Genomic DNA, 18,998 nt, shown 5'->3' with positions numbered 1-18,998 from the left:
CCCTTTCCCAATGAAAGAATTAAGAGGAAATTCTGAGTGCATATTCTATGGTGATCTCCCTTCCCTAGATGGGTTATTTTGCAAAGGTGTTACTGTTCAGGGGCCTGTGTGACTGAGAGGTGAGGGGGGTTTCCCTGAAGGAGCTACTACCGCTGGAAACCTAGAGCAAAATTCAACTTTCAGCTGAACTACCGCTGCTACCACCTGCAGTATCTCCCATAGCTTTCAGGGGATGCTACAGCAGCAATAACTACCTCTTTATTCTGCTGGTTCCTCTAGCCAACCATGGGAACAGTAGCAACATTTGTTCCTCTGTGCAGAGGACTCAAGAACTGGTATTCTTGGAATCTGCAGGCTGGGCATGGCCTAGTAGAGGAGGAAGGTTTCTTCCCTCTACAAGGTTAGGAGCTAGCGGGTAGGGCTGCTGTGGTGGAAGAAGGGGTAACTGGCATCATGGAACCCTAGGGAGTTATAGAGAGGAGGGAGTCTCCTAACAGACTAACTGGAGGTGAGCAGAGGGCAGGGGAGCTGATGTGGGATGGTTGGTGTGAATGGAAGAGGAGAAATGGGCATATTTAAGCACTCGGGGAGGAAGTCTGGGTTAGAGTTTCTAGAGTTAGAATTTGTCTCAAACTGGACACTGTGAAATTCAGCAATATTCTTGTTTATTTTTATTACTGTAATACCCTAGTCATGAACCAGGACCACATTGTGCTATCCTCTGTACAAACACAGAACAGAAAGACAACCCCTACCCCAAAGTTTTTACAGTCCAAGCACGGACACTGACTTTTTCATTTTTCTGGGAGTTGCTCTGCCTCAGGGCCCCACCCTCGTTCCACCTCTTCCTGCTCCCGCTCTGCTCCCGCTATGCCCCTCCCCCCAGGTATGCTCTGCCTCTTCCCAACCTCACTCCACTCCCTCCCCTGAGCACCTGCCTCCAAACAGCTGATCGGCTGGTGGGTGCTAAGCACCCGCTATTTTTTTTTTTCCATGGGTGCTTCAGTCCCACAACACCCACGAAGTCGGCGCCTATGAATCCAAGTAGAAGACAAGAGGCAATAGATGGATGCAGAAAGACCCGGGGAATACAGCAAAGAAGAGTGTTGAGGAGGGATTTGAAGGTGGATAATGAGGTAGGTCTGCAAATGTTTACAGGGAGTGCCTCCCAAATGTGTGTAGCAGCATGGGCCAGCCTAACGTTGTTCCTAGATATCACAGAATTCAGCATTTTCGCCATGGAATTCACCATTTTGCTGCAGCCAGACAGCCAAAATTTTGTGTTCTCTCTGCTTTTCTGGAGCTGCATCTTACATGGGAGCTTCTCCAGACCTTTAGCTTTCCCCATTGGTGGGGAGTTATTTGGATTATAGCGCAGTGGTCCCTGTACTTGTCCATGGAGCCAGGCAGCAGGAGATCAGGGTGCCTGAGCTGTTGCCAATCTTGTAATCAGATTTGGGAGAGCCAGAAGAGTAAACTGGTTATTCATGCTGCCGGGAAAAGAGCTGAAATGTGGCTGAATCTGGCTACAAGCTTCCCTGTTCCTCGATACATATGAGGGGAAGGAAATTCTAAGCTAGACCATCTGGAACAGTATCATGGAAGTCAAGGCCTATGGAGCCCGGCCACCTGGAGAGCACATTGGAAAAGCTATTGGTTGACGATAATCAAGGGGTTTTGTATCAATGAATGTTTTTCAACTATGCCCCATTGTTGTAATGTATGGGAGTGAAAGCATCAGAATAATTGTATTTTCTGGAGATAGACCCAGTTGACATTGTTGCAGAATATAGGTTTTGATCCCATTTTGCCCAGAGCACAGGGGACGCTTGCAAAGACCTTGTCTTTCCTATGGTTTTTTTTGCCCAAATTCACTACTGTTGTTGCTACCATTGCACCTCCACTAGGCAATAGCAAAGTGGCAGCTCTACTTTAGACAAACCTCCAGGCAGCTGCTGGCATTCTAAGCACTGTTGTCTAGTGCTGCTTACAGCAAGGTCTACGGCACATTGTGTGCAAAATGCTGGTGAACTCCACTGCCTTATTGACACTAGTGCAACCACCTGTGAAGATGACGTGACAGCACTGCCCCTCTCCTTGTGCCCAAGGCCTCGCCCCTCCCCATCTGCCTCTTCTTCCTCCTGCTCCCCTGCAGGAGCCCAGAGCACCCCCGCCACGGTCCCTAGCCCAAATGGCCAGGGGGTGAGGCCCCAGCCCCCGTGCTCTGGGCAGTGCGTCCAGCCCCAGTTCTCCGGGCAGCATGGCCAGCCCCAGTGCGCTGGGTGGCAGCACTCCCATGGGTGGCCGGGCAGTGGGGGCAGCCAGGCGGTGCGGGCCCAGCACCGGCTGCCCTGACTCCCTGCAAGAGGCAGGCCAGCTAGCCCCAGCCAAGGAAAAGTGGTCTAGGAAGGGAACCACAGGAGGAAGGGACCTGGCCTGGGGGCGAAGTGTTGGCTGTTTGGGATGGTACAGCTTACCGTTACCTGCGATACTCACTGCCCATGGGCGACAGCAACAATGGAGAATTTTGGGAAAAAGACTTGGCCTTAAAACATACACAAGAGCATGCATTTATTTAGAATTGCAACCTCTAGATCCTTGGGGTTTTGCCATTTAAGACCTGATAGAAACACCTTTAAACCAGCCTGGTTATAAAACTGTTCCCTTTTAAAATTATGAATTGCTCAGTATTTTGTTAACAATGCAGAAGATAAAATACTTATTTGTAAGTCTGCTTCATTGCTCTATTGAGACATAAAGGAAGACATAGCAAGTAAAGCTTGATAAAGAAGAATACAAATAAGGGAGAAAAATTCATTTTCCTGCAAAAGTTTAGCAGATTTCATAATATACTTCTCTTCAGATCAAGCACTATTCATATTATGAATAGTCTTTTTCAAGCAAATTCATCTCTTTGGCATGAACATCGAAGTAGTGTTGCCATGGCTTTCAGCATCTGCTCTTTTATACTTGGAATAATTTTAGTTTGAATTTTGGCCATCATGAAGGTTTTTAACTATAGAGTAGGAAAATTAGACACTGTCTTCTTGCAAGGTTCGAATCCAGCTATGAAACTTTGCTCAAAGAAAAAAATGCACACACAAAAACCACACCACCATAACAAACGGTGCCATTTTTATTAACCTGTTTCATTAAGAATCTGCCTCTGCAACTTTGTGTTACTTGTGGAAATGCTTCTGTGTTAGTGTCTTCACATAGAAAATTGTAATAAGGTACATAATTCCTTTCAAGTACAGATTCACTAATGTGTAGAAGTTAAACCCTGCAGAGTGCTATTCTAATCTAAATGATGAATTTATTACTAATTATGCAGATTATATTACATAGCTTCAGTTTAAATAACACGAGTCTGCACATTCATGAGATTTTACTCACTGTTAAATATTTTCCAATCAAGTTCTTCTTTCCTTTATTTATTTTTTAAAATTAGGGTTTCCTGTGTTTCAACAGTGTAGCGCTATAAGGGAATTGTTCAAGGGCTAATCCTGAGAGATTTACATGTCTCTCTAAAGCCAAATCACAGCAGAAACAATGTGTTTCCTGGCTATAATGAACCATGGACTAGACTAGCGGTTCTCAAACTGTGGGTCAGGACCCGAAAGAAGGTCGCGATCCTGTTTTAATGGGGTTGCCAGGGCTGGCTTAGACTTGCTGGGGCCTGGGACTTCAGCCCTGGGTAGTGAGGCTCAGGTTGGGCTTTAGCTTTGGTCCCCCTGCCTGAGGCAGCAGGGCTCAGGCTAAGGCCCCCACACTGGCACATGGGGCCACATGGCAGGAGGTTACAAAGTCTGAAGATTTCTTCCCTCAGCCCTGCTGGACTTCAGTGCATTTAAAGCTGGGCTTTGCTCCATTGTATAAGAATTAGCCCAGAGATAGCAACAAATGTGGCATTCTTGTACTTTGAACAATTTTTTAGCAACATATTTATAAAATATCTCTGGATTATAGTGGTAAATCAGGGGAAATATTAATACTGCCTATTTTATATTAAGATTTTTATCTGTGATATTAATGCAATTATTAGCCTATAAATATACCATTTTAGAAGTCATTTGTGTGCACTGATTGTACATGGAGCCATTCTTACTGGCAGTAGCCCAAGAATACACCCCTACTGCCCAGAGTTTAGGGGGAAATGGAGTATTTTTCAAGAATGTTAGCAGTTGTATGAAACCCGCTCCAACTCTAGAGCATGCAAAATTACTTCATACTAATCTATCTGTTCATGTGTTTTGAAAACATACCTACTGATGGGTACAAATTCAGTTGTTGGAAACTTCTACGCTGAAGGAATTCAAAGAGGGGTAGCATTGTACGTTTTAAAAAAAAATTACAAAACCTGTGAGATAAAATTTGAGAGCGATTATATGGCCTAGAAGACCTAACATAGGGTTTATATTTTCCAGTTCTGCCATTGGTTGTGGGCCTTTGGTAAGTCACCTAACCTCTCTGAACTTCCATTTTCCATCCATAAAATGAGGCTAAGAATACTGACTTATGGCTTTGTGGTGTTGTGAGGATTAATTAGTTAATTCTTACACAGTCTTTATATTTTCAAAGTGATAGATGGTACAAGTGATAAATATTCAATAGAAACAGAAGGTAGTTTCTGTTGCTGCAGAGCCTGGAAGATGCATCGTGTAGTAGCTGTATAGATATCACAGCCTGAATAAACCAGTCCCCTCTTCTGCCTAAAGTGCTTTTACAAATTCTTTAGTTGCAAAATTGGGGCTCGATTAATAAAACATTTTGAAATTATTTGACTTGTGTCCTCAAACTGAGTGTGAACAATTCAAGAGCCTTCCCCCTGGCACTCCCAAGTGCATGTTCTGTACTAATGTTTTCCAGGAATTTAGCTGCATGTTGTATTGCGGTGAAAACCACATTATCCTCATCCTGGACTGTACTACGTAAATTTTAGTGTGAATTATTATTATTTTTTTTTATAAAAGCTTTATACTCAACCAACCTTTTTTTTTTTTTTTTTTTTTTTTTTTTTTGGTTTGGGTTGCTATGATACCTCAGTGATGGGAACCTTAAAAAAATCTAAGGTACACACATGGTGCCTATAGTCAGCACACAAAGTTCCATACCATCATGCGACTTAGCATTGCAGCTCATGGCAGACACTCTGCATTGAAGTGAATTTCCCCTTAACTTCTGCCACTTCAATGTGCATTTGCCTCTTTTCTATTATAAGTATCTTCATCTTCCCTACAGTGACTCATGGTCATGCTTCCTGAGTCAGTGTTGTAATAATTAAACTAACCCACCCCACCTCCACACACGTATATGTATACCAGCTCCAAGTGGGAGTAGCCTTACTTTAAAAATAATAAGTGCATGATATTTTGGCCTCTGGATTCATGAGGGCAGAGAAATTATTGAAATCTCTGTACTAGTGAGGCTTTTCGTTTGAAGATTTATGTCCTCATTATCAGCTTGTCCAAAGTCACTTTTGATGCTCTCCACAAATTTGAAATGTAATTAGTTGAATGATGGGTCTTCACTGAAATAATAAATGTAGATAGGGTACCATACCACCTGGAGTCTCTCAGTACTGTCTCTTCATTACCTACAGCAGCATTCATGATCTGTGTCTATGCTGTGTCTTACAGAGAATGAAATCTGGAAGCTCATAGAGGAACATAAATAACATTTAGAAATGCAATTAGATTAGAAGTATTGGCATCCATATGTCTGAGTTTTGGAATATTGTCTCTAAAAATATATTATTCGCTGGATGCAGAAACTTAAAATAGCAGCTGATATAGGAAGATCAGATAATTGTAGAGCTGTCCACTCAGCCTAAAGGAAATTTATTCCATATGCACTGATGAGTGATACAGAAATACTTAGAATTTTTTTTTAAAGTGAGAAGGTACAGCATATCCCAGCATTCTGGTCTGAGGTCTGTTCACCTGTTTACAGAAAAGCTGTCTTTTGTGTGTTCTTGATTGTCAAATATAGTGCTTTAATTCAGTAATGATTAATCAAAATGGAGATGGCTGCTCTGAGCAGCTCATGGAGTCCAAAAAAATAATTCTGCCCAGGCTATTAACTTTACAGCTGTACCTTCTATAATCAAATTATGGGCAGTTGACAGGAATTTAATTGGTTGCCCTAGAAAGGCCCTAATTTTTTGGCCATCTTCAGTAATCTAGTCGCCTCCGCATATTCACTGCTTGTGGGATCAAGGCGCTTGCTCTGCTGCCTTCCGGAATCTTCTGGAAAACATCCATTGCAGCCACCTGCCCTCCCATCATGGAATGTTCTGAGGGTATAAAAGGGGGAGGGGCCCCAGCTGCCCCTTAGTTCCTTCTGACCCCACTGAAGGCACAGCTAGGTCAGATCACGCAGTGTCCTGATGCTTTTCTTGTTCGGTTCCCCCCTCTCTTTTTCTGACCTGTGGGGGCAAATTTTGTTTGTCAGTTAGTGATTTTTGTTTGTTTTAAAGAAAAAAGAAGAGAAGTTCCCCTCCTGGCAGGGGGTTTGTCTGGACCAGCAAGAGCAGGAGGGTTGCCTCCCATGCTCCTGCTGAGGGGACTTCATAAGGGGATGTTTCTCAGGTGTGGTCAACTAAGCAGGCACTGAGTCCAGCATTGACTTTGAAGGATCTGGGGCTCTGACACCAGAAGACTGAGTCCTTCATGGTCCAAAAGTTATCCATGTAAATCACACACTGTTTCACAATTATCATGACCTAACAGGGTCATCCAGGACAAAAGCAACTTCTGTGGTGTGCCCTCAAGGCATCTTCATCACACTATATTGCATGATTTGCTACTGTGGCTATGTGTGTGGTTTTTTTCTTTAGCTTTTTAAATTCTTCATTAATACTTGTTTTGGAAGAGCAAGGTCAGTTGCCTCTATTCACTCTCTTGTATGGTGTCCAGACCTGATGCTTGTTTTGGCAGTTCTGATCTCCTTGTGTAAGCCAGTGGTCTGTAACCAGAGTTCTTCAAGATGGCTCTCTGCATAGTCACAGTCCCAATCCTCCTTCCCCATTTCAAATCTCAGGTTAAGTCGTCTTGAATTAGTGGAAGGCACTGAGAGGCAGTTGAGGCCACTCCCTTTTATAACCTCAGAACCCTCCAGAATGGAAGGAGCACAGAGGGACAAGTGACCGAAATGGACAGTGCTTTCCCAAAGGTTCTGGAACCTTGCAGCATGGGTGTCGTGATCCCACAAAAGGAAATATGCAGGGGCCACTCAAAGATTACTGGTGAGTAACCTTAATTATTTTATCCTGGTATATTTGACTAATATATTCATTTTGATAAATATGTTCCTTATAATTTACACTGATATTCTAATTCTAGATTTTGTTTTACTTCATATCCTACATAACTGACCTATGGGGTCTCTATTCTTTTGTTGTGTCATTTTTACTAGTTAATGAGCTCTAAATTTAAATTTATAAAACCCCAAACAAGGCAAATTCAAAACTCTATTTAAATAAAATTAAGGCTATAGCAGAAGCCAGGGAATTCAAAGGATTATTTTCATCTTTAATTTATATTGTTCAGCATTTTATTTCCTGCAACAGCGTGACTTAAAGTATGCAGTGCCGCTAACCAGAAATTAAAAAGTTAAAGGATGAGATTTTCAAATCAAGGCAAGAGATTTAGCCACAGATCTTCCACTAAAATTAATGAAAGAAATATGGCTAAATTCCCTGTATGGCTTAGAAAATTGCAACTAGACTTTGTAAAATATGCACCAAATCACTTTGTACATCATGGTTAATGTGTGGATATTTTCTCATATGGAAATAGCTGCATGGATCCATCCACGAATGTGGACTGCAAACTCCGGAGCACATGGAACAAGACTTTAACTCACTTTGCAAGGCAAATAAATATCCCCATAAATATCTAACAATATGTGCACCAAGAAAAGGAATTAATATGTCTAAAGTATACTGCAAAATTTTCTCATATTTAAAAAAAACCCATCTGTTTACACTTTTTTGAATTGTAGATCTTCAAGTTAGCTTTGGCTGATATTAATGTTATTAAACAACATTTTGAGTTCTGTTTACTTCAGTGGAAATACTCGTATACTTAAATATGTTCTTTGCTGGCATATCGAAGAAATAAGGAAGGTTATTTGTTAAGGAATTTTCATTTTTAGATGACACATAATTATGTAGATGTGTAAAATCTGTAGCTCCTAGAATGGATAAGAAAAATAACAAGGTATAAAATAAAAACATGACTTGCTTTAGCTTTTGTAAATTTAAACCATTATATAAAGATCTGGTAGTTACATGCTTATAAAGAAGTGTGAGGAGACAACATCTCCAATTGATTCATTTCCCACAGCATATATTTTTCTTTGAAATGAGCCTGTGCTTAATTTATGTAATTTATCATTATTTGTAAAGAACAGTTCGCTTGCATTTGGTTTGTTTGTTTTTTGTTTGAAATTCAAACTCGTCTCTCACCAACAATTGAATTGCACTTTACTATATAATGGCTGTAAAACTCTAAACCCTACTGCATAATTCTAAATCTTATTTCTCAGAGAGAGAAAAAGAACGACAATTCTTAAGTATATAGTTGCCCTTTATCTCCTATAGAGAATTATTAATCTAATCCATCGCAAAGGTTCTTTTGCAGCTCTAAAATGAGCTATTAGAGGTGTTCCTGTCTTCATTTATAAACACGCATTACTGATAAATTAATGGGTCAACCTTGCAATTATCTAAATTTGCACAGAGATAATGGAAGCTGTCTGAACAACGCCCTGTTGAAAATTACAAATGTACAGTGAGATTTTTCTCAATTTCTCTAATCCATTTTTGTGCAGTGATTTTAAACTGTTCAAATACGTGCTTTCATAAATGTTTTCTCACTTACTGTGTGCATATGTCTGACTGTCACTGTTTGTGTCTTACATGAACTCAAAAATGCCTCAATCATTTTTATGAATTCTACAATCACTTTTATGAAAACTATAACAGTATTCCATGAACTCCCTTAACCCACCCTTTGTAATATCTTTCTGAATCACAGCAGTTAAGTGGTTCATATTTAATGGTTAGATTTACTACAAGGTTGTACAGTATGCGTCAGACTGCCACATTAAATTGAAAAGAAAAAGGAAATATTCATATGCCATATCTTCCAAATGAGAATGGATTTGGTTTAATACTAATATAGCTGTTTGTAAAGGGAAGGGGGATGGCACCCCAGGAAATTAACTCTGTTTATCCATAATCCCTTGTTAAGTATAAAGTAACAAATGGAGGTCCTAATGCTCCTTTGTTAACTAATCTAGTATATATTTGGTCTTGACTACCTATCTGCCTGTCTTCCTTTATGCTCACTTTCTATATACTGTCTCATGACTAGAGCTGGCCCAATAACTGATTTTTCAGTTTGGTGGTAGTTTTGAAAAATCTAAAGAAATTTTGGTTCAGGTTGAACTGAATCTGAAGTTTTTTTTGGAATTTTTGGTGAGTTGAAAGTCCGCTTCTGGTCTGTTCCAGAGCAGGAATTCAAACCCAGGTCTCTTACATCGCTGGTGAGTACTCTACTCTAACCACTGGGGTAAAGGATAAAAGGGGTGGGGTGGAATGGCAGCCCCAGCACCCTTACCTCCTCCTGTGGCCATTTTGTGAATGGCCAAAACTACTCATGTCAAATTCACAAATTGTTCAAATCAACCCAAACTGGATTTTTTTTTTTTATGAATAAACTATTCATATGAAAAATTTCCACCAGTTCTACTCATGGCACTAATACTTATCATGTGATTGATAATCTTGTGTCTATACTTTGTGTTGAAGATGTTGTGAAACTTAGAGTATTTCAACAGCACTGACAGCCCAAATCCAGGATGCATGACAACAGCACTTCAGCATGTTTATGCCAGATAAAAGTCAAATGCTCTCCTTTGTGTATGCAAAGCTCCCATTTTGCTAATCTGGAAAAAAAAAAAAAATGTGACCTTGACTTCATAGGTCTTTGGATCAGATCCTGTATGTTTACAGGATCAGTCCTGAGGAGTTTAGGCAAGTTAGGTTCACTTTCTGGAGGCTAGGTTGCCAGAAGGAAGGGAAGGGGGAGAGACACTAATCTTACCTTGAGTAAAATAACATAACCCATTTGTAACTTGGAGAGTTATAGTATGGTGTAAGTCTTTTTCTAACACCTTTCACCGAAAGTTCTTTACAAACGCACATTAAGCTTCAAATCACACCATGAGTTAGATAAGTATTATATCCATTTTACTGCTGTGTAAACAGAAGAACAGAAAGGTTCATGACCTGATTTTTCAGAGGTGCTGTGCAGTCAGATCTCCATGTGTCTTTGAGAGGTGTGTGCACTTGAGTCTGAAAATCAAGCTATAAATATCTCCATTCAAGATCACAAAGTAAATCAGCAGTGGGAATAAAATCCAGAAATTCTGCCTTTTATCTTTGTTCTAACCTTTAGGCAAAAATTAATAATTGCCACAAATAAAAATGTTGATGCACAGTAAAATACAGTGGTTGTTTGTATAGCACAAAGATCACTGGTGGTGGTCAGCGTAACAAAGAGGAAATGTGGATTCAGCCCTCAAGCACCTTCTGAGATAGACAGACAGAATAATACACACACATATTGTACCAGTTGACCAGAGGGTGGAAGTATTACAGGAAGGTGCAGTATAAGGGGGTTTTATTTTCTACATTAAAATAGTTTGTTGAATTGGGGTACTGTATTTTAAATAAAGGGACTGGTAGGGAAGGGAGAAGGCCTGGTAGACTAGGCCAGGAAAAGTATTTGGATATGGGAGCTGCATGAAGATGGTATAGTTGTATGGGGACCTTTGTATCTCTCTGTAGCAAATTATCATGGGCAGTTGAGCAACATCTCGCCTTTAATGGTGCTAGTTTTTTACTTCTCTAATTCTTAAACAATGACTATGCTTTTCCTCAGTGCTCAAAATGTCTTGTTTTGTATCTTCACTTTGTGCATGTTTTCTTATTCATCAGCTCTCCTTCACTGAATGTCTGTCTGCTAGAGGGCTCACTTTGTCACAACTTTCTTTCAAAAGTGTGTGCCTTAGTACTTTATTTTGTATAGTATTGGGCTTTATCTGAAACTTTCCTTCGGAAAAATAAGAGTTCATCCAGTTCCAGGTTCTAAAAGAGAATTTTACTGCCAATTAAATTTTCAGGTCATCAGATTCCTTAGTGGTGTTGCAAGAGTTTTGGTTACTGTTGTTACAGCAAAATTGACCAGTGTTTTACAATAACACAATTCAGACTAGCCTGTCAGTGCTTCTAGGAATAAGTCAGTGTTTAAAACAAAATCAAAACAAAAAACCTACATCTTGTGTGTTGCCTTTTTTGCCTGGGGTTAGCTGTTCACTTTAACATTCAAATATATTTGCCCATCTAATTTAATTTCCTAGTATTAGTAAATATAATTCAGTATTACGTAGACTCAACTGACCAATATTTGGAGGATCAAGCAATAATTTAAACATTGAACTACATAGGCTTTCCAACAAGAGCAAAATAAATTAAATAACCAACAACTTTATTGTGCTGCTGCCTGTTTTAAAGCGTACACATTCATATAAAACATAGAATATTGTGTAGTACCATGAGGGAGATTTAAAAAAAATCTGTTTTTAAGAAAATCCATTTAAGCTGTGACTACAAGCATTAATATGAATCAATCGTAATTGTATTGTTATTGCATGGTGTCATTTCAGAGCAGCATTAAGGTTATTTGGGTGCCTGAACTGTGCATATCTATATCTTTGGATTTTTATGATGTTTACAATCCCAGGAAATTTAGAATTATGGCTAATGTTTGTTTTCAGGCTAATTAAACATGCCTGAAAATGTTTACCCTAAATATGCTCTCAACTTGCAACTCCAGAAGTAAACTTTCCTTCAACATAGATTGGATGTGGAGTCCCAGTAAGGCCGTGAGCTCGTTTCTCACACAAGCATAACTGCAGTTACCTTTACATGATTGCCTCTTCTGCCCACGCTGGGTACCCTTCAGTGCCTATGTTAAGAGTGAAGTTGAAGGAAATGGCTGGCATCTCACTAGTAAAGCATAGTATAGTTTCAGTGTGGATCATTATCAGATTAAGCACACTTTCTTTTGAGTTTACTAATGTCTGAAAATCCCACAGGCAGAGTGAAATAAAAATATTTATTAAAATATGCTAACATCAGAGTCTAAGGATGTACAGAGGGACCACTGTTTACAAAAGCTATCGCTCTTACAATATAGATGCAGGAGAATACTAGAAAACCCAAATATTTAAATGTAAACTGCAAACATATCGTAGTCTTTGGTAAAACAATAATTGCCCAGTCCAGGATGCTTGCTAAGGATGCTATCTCATGACCTTGCTCCATTAGCTGCAATAAATCAGCAAATGTTCCAGGACTACACTTCCTCACAGCTGGTTAAGAAAAGGCAACTTTTAGTAATACAGTTTTTCTGCATGTTTAGCAGCACTTTGGTATTGTGTTATGATTTCTTTGGACTTGTCTAAACACAGAAGTTGTACCACTTTTTAACTATATAGAGATAGTTAAAGTGGTAAAACCCCCACAGTGTGGATGGAGTAATATCATCTGTATAAAGATCCTTATGATGATGTAGCTTGTTCCTGTACAGGAAGAGGCATAAGTTATTCCTGTATAAGGCATTTTTATACAGGGCCGCCCGGGGGGGGGGGGCGGGCAAGTGGGGCAATTTGCCCCAGGCCCTGGGCCCCACAGGGGCCCCCACGAGAGTTTTTTGGGGCCCCTGGAGCGGGGTCCTTCACTCACTACTTCCGCTCCAGGTCTTCGGCGGCAATTCGGCGGCGGGGGGGTCCTTCCGCCCCGGGACCCGCCGCCGAAGTGCCGGGTCTTCGGCAGCAGGGGGCCCCCCGCCGCCGAAGACCCCAGGCCCCCTGAATCCTCTGGGCGGCCCTGTTTTTATATTGAGATAACTGCATCTGCACAAGTGTTGTACTGGTTGTAGAAGATTATTATTTAGAGACGCTCCCTGACAAGGGACAGTATTATGAACATAGGGCACATCTCCAAATTCCTGGAAGTGGGGATTGGGAACACCGCATGGCTGGCTGTGTGCAGCAGCTCCCAAGTTCTCCACTTTATTTTAATACAGTTTTATTCCTTTCTCATTCACTGGTTTTGTTATTTAATGAACCCCAAGATCATTACACTGGTTTAATTATTTTGGATCACACCCCTAACTGCCATAGTTATACAAAATCTGTATGTAGGCCAGGCCTTTAAGAAAATATCAGTGTTAACACAGGATACAGTGGATGAAATCCTGGCCCCACTGAAGTCAATGGGAGTTTTGCCACTGACTTCAGTGGGGCCAGGATTTCTCTCAGTATGTACCTCTTAAAGGATAATGTAAAATTTGGAACAATATGTAGGTAATTTTGATACACCAGATGGCTGTGTTTAAACCTCTGATGGTACAAAAGGAATTCATTTAGCTTTCTGGCATAAGGCCTGTTTTTTATCCTGTGGATTAGTGCTTGAGTTTAAATTGTGCATTATTATAATGAAATAGAAAAGGTACTAATATAGCAACATAATGTTAAATTGTTATCCTGTCAATTTTCATTGTTTTGTAAAACATGAGTAGTTGCCAATCAGTTTTTTTTCAGTACCAGCAATCTAATTATGAAAGTTGACTATTCTTTGTAGTTGATAAAATTCAAGTTAGGAATTTTTTTAGCAAGACACCTGATTTATCACTTCAGATATGTAAAATGTATCAATCTTTTCTCCTCCTTTCTTTAGTAATTGGAGTTTTGTTGTTGCTCCTAAACTCTGTTTTAGGTTAGGAAGCGAAAATATTGGCTTTGTATAATTCAGTACATATATTTTGCATACAAAGTAATGCTAATTGTTTAGTAATAGACAGTGCTGAAACAATACATAGAAGGCTTAATTTCATCATTGAGTCTTACCTTGAGCATTGCAAACACTTCAATATCCTACAACAAACACAACAGCTTTTAATGTATTGCTTCTTTCTAATTTTACTGCCTTGGATGTGCTAAAATCCAGTCTAGTAAAATGAGCAAGGGTCATTGGGTTTACGAAATGTAATCATCTTGTTTAATAAAAAAAAAATAAAAAAAAAGACATTTGTTTCAGGTTCCGTGCCAAGTACAGGAAATTTAATCTTAAAGGAAAAAAGTCTGTTTTCTCCAAGCTGTGTTTCAAAACAGAGTAGGTTTTATTAGTCACCTGGAACACAGCATTGGAAGTCCTGAGGTGAGCATAGCGAAATAAAGGTTAAAGCATAGTCCAGTCTGGCCAAGTCAGAGAAAGTCACTAGCCAAGCTGCAGGGAAGTTCATTTCAGTGTCTCTCTCTCCTTAGTCAGTCCCCTTAGAAAGCAGCCAGGTTCCTCCAGAAGCCCACACTTTATTCCCTGACTGTCCTCAACAGGGAAGCTGAGCAGAGACCCCAGCTTGAGTACAAAGAACTGAAAGAGAAGTGGTGGGAAAACCTCCTTTCTCTTGGTCCTTGTTTCCTAGGTGTCCATGTTTTGGTCACTGGGGCTTTCCATTGTCTCTTTGAGATTCTATATTGGTATGGGTCACTTTCAGCAGGTTCCAGCTATTTATTCATTGCAGCCCAGACAGCCAGGCAACACCCACACCTTATGTGCGGCACTGCCCCCAAAAGCAGACTTGTCACTTTTCTTGTTTGAAAAAGCCACTTAGCTGCTTTTGGAAGTTTTACCCTAAGTCACTTAGGAACCTACACCATAATTAATATAATGGTAGAGTGAGTAATTAATTACTGATATTAATTTCTGAGTTTAGATTGACCCAGCTTGTAAACTACTTAACTGACAAATTGGTGTATCCTTCTTAATTCTGAAAAGTCTGAATTTATCACTCCTTTTTAGCAGAAATATAGGTTTAAAAATATTCTCTCATCTGTCTGCTTGTGGACCTTGCCAAATCATCAAGAACTATATCATTGTACATTTTCTATTTCAGCAGAACAGATATTAGATACACAGGAAGGCATTTGCCAATAAATTGGTTAGCAGCTACCACCAGGTTAATATTAAATATCCTCATTTTCAGGGTGCCCCATTCCCCTTCTCTACCTGCCAAAGGCCTTTCACTCCTGAGTCTTTGATCTTTCTCTCAAATGAGGCAGTACAGAGGGCTACCTGCTCAGATGGTCTTAAACTAACCACAGTCATCAGTGTATCATAACTTTCTGAATGTAGTGCCTCAATTCCATGGAACTTGCCTTAATCAGTCTCTGACTTTAGGTCCACTTCTGCTACAGTGGGAATTTTGCAATTCACTTCAATGGCAGTAGGATCAGGCCCTTATATAGAAACATCATTCTGTAGAAGTGAAATCTAGCTGACTTGAATATACCACAGAATGAACTTTCTTCTAACTGTTTTGCTAGACCTTTGCTTGAATCTGACATTTCCAGTCTGACTAGATCTCTTGGATGTGTTTATAAGAAGCATTTGTCTTAACTTACATTTGTTGCCTTCCTCAAATCAGTCATATTCTTCTGGGTAATTATGCCAAATCTTGCTGCATGTCACAGACCAAGTACTCCATTTTCTGGAATGCAGTAAATTTTCCAGAAGCAATGATATGTATAAATGTAAAATGAATCTGGTTGTCTCCTGTTGGCATAGCTATTATCAGAGGCCATGTCACTCTGTTGTAGACTTAAACCCATGGACATTAAAGCCAAAAGGGACCATTGTGATCATCTAGTCTGACCTCCTGCACATTGCAGGCCGCAAAACCTCACCCACCCGCTCCTGTAATAGACCCCCTAGCCTCTGGCTGAGGGCCTCAAATCATGATTGCAAGACTTCAGGTTACAGAGAATCCACCATTTACTCTAGTTTACACCTTCAAGTGACCCATGCCGCAGGGGAAGGCAAAAGACTCCCAGGCTCTCTGCCAATCTGACCTGGGGGAATCACTTGGACCATGGGCATGTCGGCAAGACCTACAAGTCATACACCTGGTTTATAAAAAAAAAAAAAAAAAATTCTCTGTAGTAACTCAGAGCCCTCCCCAGGTAGTGCCCCATCTCTGACCTTTGGGGATATTTGCTACTAGCAGTAGCAAATATCACATGCCAATGTAGGCAGTCTCGTCATACCATCTCCTCCATAAATTTATCAAGCTCAGTCTTGAAGCCTGTTAGGCTTTTTGCCCCCACTGCTTCCCTGGGAAAGCTGTTCTAGAACTTCACTACTCTGAGGTTAGAAACTTTTGCCTAATTTCAAGCCTAAACTTGTTGATGGCCAGTTTATATTCGTTTGTTCTTGTGTCAATATTGGCGCTTAACTTAAATAATGCCCCTCTCTCCCTGGTATGTATCTCTCTCTGATGTACTTGTAGAGAGGAATCTATCTCACCTCAGCCTTCATTTGGGTAAGCTAAACAAGCCAAGCTCCTTGAGTCTCCTCTCGTATGGTAAGTTTTCCATTCCTCTGATCATCCTAGTAGCTCTTCTCTGTATCTGTCCCAGTTTGAATTAATCTTTCTTAAATGTGGGAGACCAGAACTGCACATAGTATTCCAGATGAGGTCTCACCAGTGCCTTGTATAATGGCAATAACACTTTCCTATCTTTAATGGAGATACTTTGCCTGATGCATCCTAGGATTGCATTAGCTTTTTCAAGGATGCATCACATTGGCAGCTCGTAGTCATCCTGTGATTAGCCAATACACCCAGATCTTTCTTCTCCTCTATTGCTTCCAACTGATACGTCCCCAGCTTATAGCAAAAATTCTTGTCTTTAGTCCCTAACTGCATGACCTTGCACTTTGCACTATTAAATTTCATCCCATTTCTATTACTTCCGTTTTTAAGGTCATCCAGATCTTCTTGTATGATATCCTGGTCCTCCATATTGGTAATACCTCCTGTGACAGACCCAGACCAGTGGGGTACAGGAGTCTGGTAGAGGGCAAATATACTGGTCACTGGATGAGTAGTTTTCTGTTCCCTGAGTGACCAGAGCAGGGGCTGCACTAGAGTAATCAGGAACCTGCTAGAACCAGTTAAGGCAGGCAGGCTAATTAGGACACCTGGAGCCAATTAAGAAGCTGCTAGAATCAATTAAGGCAGGCTAATCAGGGCACCTGGGTTTTAAAAAGGAGCTCACTTCAGTTTGTGGTGTGAGTGTGAGGAGCTGGGAGCAAGAGGCGCAAGGAGCTGAGAGTGAGAGTGAGAGGGTGAGGGTGTGCTGCTGGAGGACTGAGGAGCACAAGCGTTATCAGACACCAGGAGGAAGGTCCTGTGGTGAGACTAAGGAAGATGTTTGGAGGAGGCCATGGGGAAGTAGCCCAGGGAGTTGTAGCTGTCATGCAGCTGTTACAGGAGGCACTATAGGCAGCTGCAGTCCACAGGGCCCTGGGCTGGAACCCGGAGTAGAGGGCAGGCCCGGGTTCCCCCCAAACCTCCCAGTTGACCTGGACTGTGGGTTCTTCCAGAGGGGAAGGTCTCTGGGCTGTTCCCCAACCCACACGGTGAATCTCTGAGGCAAGAAAATCCGCCAATAAGCGCAGGACCCACCAAGATAGAGGAGGAACTTTGTCACACTCCCAACTTTGTGTCAGCTGCAGATTTTATTAGCACACTGCCACTTTTTGTGCCAAGGTCAGTAATGAAAATGTTAAATAAGATTAGTCCCAAGACCGATTCCTGAGGAACTCCACTAGTAACCTCCCCCCAGCCTGACAGTTCACCTTTTAGTATGATCCATTGTAGTCTCCCCTTTTAACCAGTTCCTTGTCCACCTTTCAGGTCTCAGATTAGTCCCCATTTTCTCTAATTTCACTAATAATTTCCCATATGGAACTATATCAAATGGCTTACTGAAATCCAGGTAGATTAGATCTACTGCGTATCATTTGTCTAAAAAAAATCAGTTATATTCTCAAAGAAAGAGATTGTGCCAAACCAACCTGATCTATCTTTTTGTAAAACCATGTTGTATTTTATCCCAATTACCATTTACCGCTATTCTTAACCATTTCCTTTTCCAAAATTTGTTACAAGATTTTGCATACAATTGAGGTCACATTCAATTCATGTTAAGCTGTAGCATTTTTGCCTCCCTCTGAAATACTGGCTTCCTCTTCTCCAGCATTCTACTTCATTTTAGTCTAATGAGGCATGGAACTCATCCTTGTGACTTCCAGGAATAAGAGAAAGGGCTCTCTGTATCTAAGATGGCACTAAAGATTTCTTTAGCCAAGCAAACAAAGCTTGATTTGTGGCTGTCCAGGCTAAGCAAGCACAAGTCAGCAGTTCAGTGGAAGTGAGGCTGACTTCTCACAATGCATGTGTTGATATTGCCCAGCAGTGTTGCCCAGCTCTGTCACATTGCAGAATGTTGTGTGGCTCAATGTGGCCTGCTGAGATCCAGCTACTATAGTAATGTAATTAAATACTGGATGATATAGTCTTTGTTTTTCAATCAGGAACAGATGCATTACTTATTCATTGTGTGAAATATGAATAGGTTTTTGATAATGTTTTCCCTCAGTAAAATGAACCAACATTTTTTGATTCACAGGGAAGGAAGGACTGGCCTTTGTAATTTAAAGTATTTCATTAATAGCTGAATGCTTCTCCTTAAATGCACAATAAACTTATAGTATTTCTAAAATGGAGGTCAGGTTGGATTAGTTATGAGAGGCAAGAGCACACACAGAAGTTGGATGGGGTGGGCCAGGTTCATTGTGGTGGAGTGAGGGCTGATTTCCATGTAATGTGTCCTTTCCACACGGCTTCTGTTTATATAGTTCAATGAATATCAAGGGTCAGATTGTGTCTGTGTACAAAGCTGGGAGGGCTCAAGGAACCTAACACCCCCGTGCTCCCTTCTGCAATGACTAGACTGCTCCCGCCTAGAACTGGCTCAAATGAGCTCAGGTAGGGGGTTGAGGAGAATGTGCTGTGCGC

Source organism: Emys orbicularis, chromosome 5, assembly GCF_028017835.1.
Source record: "Emys orbicularis isolate rEmyOrb1 chromosome 5, rEmyOrb1.hap1, whole genome shotgun sequence".
NCBI lineage: Eukaryota > Metazoa > Chordata > Testudines > Emydidae > Emys > Emys orbicularis.
The sequence above is the reverse complement of the archived record's forward strand: the minus strand, read 5'-3'. Positions refer to the sequence as shown.